At 34.3% G+C, this 7,341-nt stretch overlaps 1 pseudogene; it reads right to left on the bottom strand.

The window, feature by feature from the left end:
• Positions 1-3,941: 3,941 nt before the first annotated feature.
• On the bottom strand, positions 3,942-5,578 carry LOC149566705 (uncharacterized; annotated as a pseudogene).
• Positions 5,579-7,341: the final 1,763 nt, after the last annotated feature.

Here is a 7,341-nt window from a genome sequence, read left to right as displayed (position 1 = left end):
ATAAGAGTTGGTGGTCCACAATGAAGTAAGTTGCTGATTTTTAAACTTACTATTAGTCTTTTTCTTGCTGATTTTCCTATTAATAGTCTTAAATTTCTAATTCTAATTTTAATTTTTGTTTGCATCTTGTAGATATATTTGCTCTATCATAGTACCCATTGTAAATGTCATTAGAAATGCTACTACTGACGCTCCTAGATTGGGAGAGATCTATGAGACTATTGACAACATATTGGAGAAGATGAAGAGAATTTTTGCAACAAAGGATCTTGCATTGGGGTTTTATAAGGAGCATATTATGCCTATTTTGATGTGGAGGTGGAACATGATGAATACCCCACTTCATATGGCACCCTTCGCTCTAAATCTCAAATGGTATACACAGTTGGGTGGAAGAGGCCTCCCATGTGATGATCTTGAGGTATTGGATGGCTTCACAAGAGCAATTGATAAGATGTATTCAGCTCAAGATGTATCTACTCTTTGTTCACAGTTCCTTGACTTCACCAACCTTCATGGCCCAATCTTGGATAAGCCACAAGCAAGGTCGGATATAGCTAAGTTAAAAATACTTGCCAATCACATCCTTGCACAAGTTTCTAGTTCCTTAGCTGCAAAGAGGAATTGGTCCACATATTCATACATCCACTCTATCAAGAGGAACAAACTTACCTCTAAAAGAGTGGAGAAGCTAGTGACAATGCATCATGCTCTTCAGCTTGCAGATTGTCAGACACTAGAGTATAGGTAGATGCTAGCTTTGTGATGGGATGTTGAACCTAATGATGTGGCCCAAATAGGTGAGGTTGACATAGCACAAGGATTGGTTGAGGTTCCATTAAATGAGACCATGCTTCCTGTGGAGGATGATAGTGAGGAGGACTCTAATTTTGATGCCATAGCGGTAGAGGCGGAATATGAGCAATAGTCTACTTCATTTGTCTATGTTTTGTTTTTTATGTTGAACGTGAACATGATTATGATACATTGATACTTATTACTTTATGGTAACCCTCTACCCTTTGGGCCTATAGCTTTGGGCATATTTTGATTTTGATTTTCCATTATGACATTATGATATTGTTAATGTTCATTGTTCAATGTTCACTAATATAATGATATTGATATGCATTTTGACAATTGGGTACTAAAATCATATATTATTTCGTAGATGGCATTCAAATGTTGTATGTTATGGTTCTATAATGTTGAAATGGCATGCTTTGTGCTTAGTTTCAAACTTTCATATGAATGACATGTATATTTGCAAATTTCAATGTATATTTTAAAATTTCCCAAAATTGCCAAAAGAAATTGCTATCCTAGAAACCCCATCCCACCTTCCCCATACCAAAAACTCAAGGGAACATAGTATATTATCAATATGAAATTCGCAATAACTTGTCTTGTTATGGGAAGGGAGGGAGTGCAAGGAAGGAGAACGGTGAAGAATTCTCACTAGGTATGGCACCTCGTAAAGATGGTTTAGGACCCTGAAGACACCTCATGATGATATATAAGGCTCACATGAGGCCAAGGAGGATAAGATCTTGTCATGGGCCTAGAGTTGAGAGTCAAGGACACACTATTGCAGCCCTCCTACTAGCCCCAAATTGATGAATTGTTGAAGTGAATCAATTGTAAAAGGTGATATGTTGACATGAGGGTGGAGAACAGCTGAGAGCCTTCATTAGGGATGCCACCTCATGATGATGGTTAATGACCACATGAGGCCATGGAGGATAAGGTTCCGTTGTTGGACCTAGGGTAGAGGACACTTAAGACACCTCAACATATTTTGCAATACAACCATCATTATGGTTGAACTCGCATGTAATCATGAAGATTTGTTGTGTAATCATTATGGTTGAACTCCTAGTAATCATAAAGATTTGTTGTGTAGATGCATATGTATATTTCCTAGCCCTAGAATTGGGTTTATTTCATGAATTGTATGTAAACTATTATCTAGTCTTGTTGCGGGTTTCTAGAGCAGGTCTATCACATCTTATTTTTTAAATGAAGGATTATATCTCTATCAATGTTTTTCTATTTTCTCCACTTGGATTTATGAAGTTGAGGCAAAGTATAAGGCGATCTGTTAAAAGAGGACACATACAATAGTCTTGTACAATGCCATGATTTTACAATACGCACATTTTACAAACTTTGAAGAAAATGCAATTGACAGTTGTAAAGCCAAGTTGCTCAACTTTTGCCAGCATCCTACCTACCTGTGCTAAAATGGGAGCTTTAGGACAGGGTGTAGAGTCTATAGACATCCATCAAAGGATAAAGCAAGGGAAATTTCTATCAGATGTTGTAGCTGCAACTGCCCTGATAGGCATGCATTCAAAATGCAGAAGCATTGACAAGCCATGTGACCTGTTCAATGGAATATGTCAATGAGATGTTTACTCGCATATTGCTATGGTTGCAGGATATGCACAAATGGAATTTTTGAAAAGCATTTAGAAGTTGTCAAGCAAATGCAATTGGCAGGTGTAAAGCCAAATTCCATAACAATTGCTAGCATCCTTGTTGCTTGAGCCAAAATAGGAGCTTTGGAACGGGGTACGAACATTATCAAAGCATAACAGATAGAGGAATTTAGTCAGACATTGTAAATACAACTTCCCTGGTAGACATGATTGAAAAATATGGATGAATAGACAAGGCATGTGATTTTTTTGACAGAAAGCCACAAACAGAGTTGGTTTGATGGACTGCAACGATTGCAGGATATGGGCAAATGGTTTTGAAAGTCTTTAAAAAATTTCAAGCAAATGCAATTGGCAGTTGTAAGGCCAGACTTTGGCATCCTTTTCTGCCATCCTCCTTACTGTGCCAGAATCCTCTTGAAACCCAGAATACTTGAAATCAGAAGACTATATACTACCAAGGCAAATCCTTGAAATCCAAACTCCATTTTTTCATTTTTCTCTTGGAATGTTTCTGGCAAAATTCTTAACTAAAAAATACAACTTAAAAAATACTATTTGCATATGAACTTACTGCAAAGTGTAAAAATTTGGGCAAACACAAGTACAGTGGAACAGGGGAATAAGTAACTTGACAAAGGAATAATCTCGCCAAACACATTGCAGTGAGGCAGAGATAAGTCTCCAAATTATGCATATTACTCAAATTTCATTCAATTCTATTATAAAGGGCAGTGTATTTATTGCAGTCCGCCAGTGGTATGAACCTACACCTTACATGCATGTCATTGAAATTCTAATCAAGTTCAACATTACACATTTGACAATCTATTACATTATTTGATCCCGACTGCCTGACACCTTACCCTCACCATTCCCTTCACCCTCCTACAACCCCCCAATACTTATATATCAACATATAATTAATCATGCATCCATTCCTTAGGATGAGATGTTGGTCCTGGTATGAGATAAAGGTTTAGGTACATCAGTACAACATTATTTTACTCTCTCCTATGGGTTTGTGTATATATTAAATATAATTTATGATCTTTTATTTATATTAAAATTATTAAAATAGTGATACTCACTATTGCCAATAAACAAATATTTATAAACTTGACAATTTGCAGAAAAGAAAAGGCTCATAAATTTATCAGTAATTTGTCTTAAGTGCCAATACAAAATGCAAATTACAGTGAATATTCAATAATCTTAATATCACGCTTCATCAAGAAAATCAAGTCAACATTTGAATCAATTTCTATTAGATGACAATGAGTTACAATGCCACTTCCACTAGGGATTTCATATGTAGAAGTTGCCTCATCTAAAGATATTTTGGTAAGTTGTCCAACAATAATGTCTAAGTCAGCACATTTAGAAGTTAAATCCAATTTCTTCATCATCCCCTCATTTTAATCTACTGTTGTATGCGACAGGAGATCCCAATATCTATTGGGGGTCTGAAAAAGGAGACTCCAAAGGGATTGAAACTTTTTATTTTCTTTTAGTTTTCCTTTTGTTTTTGTTACTGTCACTAACACTTCCATTATCTGAATCAGATGTTCTAGCCCTTTTCAATCTTCTTGTTTTCTCATGTTCATTATTATACTTTGAATTGTTTTTCTATCTTGTTTGTTCCTTCCTCCTCTCATTATCAGTTACATTCTCTGAATCTGATTCTGGTGTATCGGAATTCAGCGAGCCTGGTGAATTTTGCTGCTGCATTATAAGCCGTGGCATTACTCACGCAAACTCTCAGTGATACCACCAAGACCAATAGAAGTGAAGAAATTGATAGCAAGACGTGAATTTTTTACATCGCCTCTAGGAAAAATGGAATCAAACGACTCTTGCATTGACGGATCATTCAATCTCTCATTAAGTAACAATATGCCCAGATGCTCTGCCAACTCCTGGAAGAGAATCTTTACAAAGATACGGGAAGACGAAGTAGTATCCTCCTCTGTCAGACGTATATATCCAAGACAGGGCCATGGAAGATAACCCGTGACAAGCAAGTGAGCCAAAAAAATTGCAACATTGCGTAACTTACTTGTTTCCAGTCTGTGGATGATTGAGTACTGTTGTACAAAACACTGTCATCTTTAGGACTCTCTAGCAAAAGTCTGTGGATGATTGAGGTCTTGCAACAAAGACCCACAGTCTTTCACAAACCCAACGGCAACCTCTACACTGTCGTCTGTAGGACTCTCTAGCAAAAGGCTGAGAATTTCCAAGGCAATGATCTCATGTGCGACTTGCTGCTTCACTAAATGAGCTATAAAGTTTGCTGCAGCCATCAACGTGTGCTTATCATTGCGTGTGTATGCCCTCTTGAGCTGCAAAATAAGTCTTCGCAAAAGTAAATTCCCAATTTCAGGAAACTTCGAATTTAAAACAACAACCAACGCTGCAAAAACATCCTTAAATCCAGGGGATGCCATTTGGGATTTCAAACAAGACCTACAAAATAGACCCCTTCCGTGGATGAGATTCTCTGCGAACAGCTCTGGAATGATGTTTTTGATGTTGGATGCATTCACCTTGTTTACTAACCCATTGATACTCTTTCGAAGGGCATCCCAAGTCATGCGCTGATATTCCACACTGGTCTTATCTTGTTCATAATCCATCATTTGGGCTTGCTGAAATGGGGGAATGTAAATACCCAGACTTCTCGTCTGCTACATGCTTCTCGTACCCACTATTCTTTTGCTTTCGGTCATCTCCTGACGACATTTTCCCCTCTGAATATTTTCTTCCAGATGACCGTCCTCCTCTCATACTTTAGGTTTTAGGTTAAATGTTTAATGCAAACCACGCCTAAATCAAATTGGGAAAAAAATGTACTCCCCTTGAGATTAAAGAGCGAATCAAATAATGTTAAACAGCAAAAATGAAATAAAGAGACAAGCAGGGCATAAAATTAAATAGTTGTCGACTTATGTACCTGTGCATTAAGACCCTGGATTGGGCACTTAAAAGACAAATCACTCTTCCAAACCCCTGCTGCGTAAATAATTTTTCTATCTCAAATTCGTAAAAAGAATGTGCGCATGCTCATTCCCTGCTGCGTCAACGAATTTATCACTTAATAGTCAAAACCAACCCCGCCCTATTCTGGGCACCATGCTTGCATGCTTGAAATTGAATGAATACCTCTATTCTCGTAACAGTTGTTCAATCCCTCTTTATGAAACTCCTCCTCTTAGTAGAGATTTTACCCAGGAGTCTGGATGAGGAGAGTACGTTGGGGAGAATTTCCTAAATTAGCTTTCTCCTTCCACGTTTGCGAATGGAAACCAGATGCACGATCCAGTTCCAATTCAAATCGTTACAATCACAAATTCAGGGCTCTACGAAAATACTAGACAGTTTGTGATATTGTTATCAGGATTTGACTATATGATTTTTGAGTCAAACTTATTGATCCATGTTTCATGAGTAGTGATTCAAATGAATCTCTCATGAGAATAAATGGAACATTTAACACTCATTGGATCTTGGTGATGCTCACAAAAGTGATACTTGACAACACCAACAATATATATATACTAATATATCATGACGAATCGAAAAAGAGGAAAAAAAGAAAAATCATAGAATATGTTTATTCTTGCAAATCAGTCTTGATATTCCTGATTTCCCTCTATTAAATGCAGCAGTTGCATGCTTAAAGTTTAAAATGTTATATAAATTATTTTTTACCATAAAAGTCTTAAAATATTTGTTATATAATATTATAATTAATTGAATTAAATTAAAATAACTAATAACAACATCATATAAAATCTAAAAATAAAAAAATATAATAGTTATGGAAAGATGGAGTTTTATAATAGAAATAATTCATTTTCAAAATTATTAAAATATTTGTTATGTACTATTAAAATTTATTTTCAAAAATTCAAAATATTTATTATAGTTAAAACTAATTAAATTACTAATAACATCTCACAAAATATGATAATTTTTTTTTAAAAACTAACATTTTAAAAATAATAATAAACAATAAATAACTAATAAGTAATAATTGAGTTATCATTATAAATAATAATAGATACTTTAAGTATTATAAAGTTGAACATGGAGTATTTTTTTTTTTAAATAAAAATATTATGATTTTTTTATTCAAAATTTTCTGAAAATATGATATTATTTTCATAGTTTTTAATTTCTTAGACAAGTTTAAAGCAACCTAAATGTATTAAAGCTAAATAATAACATTAAAAATAAAAAAAAATCATATTTAATTAAAAAATAAATAAAAATATTATCATATTGTTTGCACAATAAGTGTGTAGTTTTCTACTTCTTTTTATAATTTTAAAGCAATTCATATTAGCTGCTAAAGTAAAAAAAGGAAAAGATAACTAAATAGAATAAATCATAGTTAAAAGGACCTTGATATAAAAATTGGTCGAAAAATAAAATGGTTAGGAATGACAATTTTTTGATTAAAAATTAGTTTTATGGGAACAAAGCCTATTGGCTAAACTATTGACTTAAAAATGATTAAATGTAGTAAGGTTTGATAGAATATTTTTTTTAAACCAATTAAAACATTATAAATTGTATTTTTTAATTGGTCCAGTATGAAAATAGAAAAAAAGGGATGATGGATGAGATAAAGATGCATGAATTGTGTATCAAGAAATATAAGAAATGAAAGTACTAGAAAAGGGGTTAGCTATGAGAAAGGGCACCACTGTTCTATTTTATTTTTGTTGGTGGCCTTAATCCCCATAGAAGATTTCTAGGACAATCTTCAACAAACTGGGAACTAGTCTTTGTTACAGATTTGTATATTTTGCATTTTTTCTTTGAAGTTGCTTTTAGAATTATGGTATGTGATAGAATAGCATATAGAAAAGGTCTTTTCAAGTAGGTATGG

The sequence above is a fragment of the Cupressus sempervirens genome, chromosome 3 (assembly GCF_028749045.1).
Source record: "Cupressus sempervirens isolate cs-2001-9-10 chromosome 3, ASM2874904v1, whole genome shotgun sequence".
In the NCBI taxonomy this organism is placed as follows: Eukaryota; Viridiplantae; Streptophyta; class Pinopsida; order Cupressales; family Cupressaceae; genus Cupressus; species Cupressus sempervirens.
This window is presented reverse-complemented; position numbering and strand designations above follow the sequence as displayed.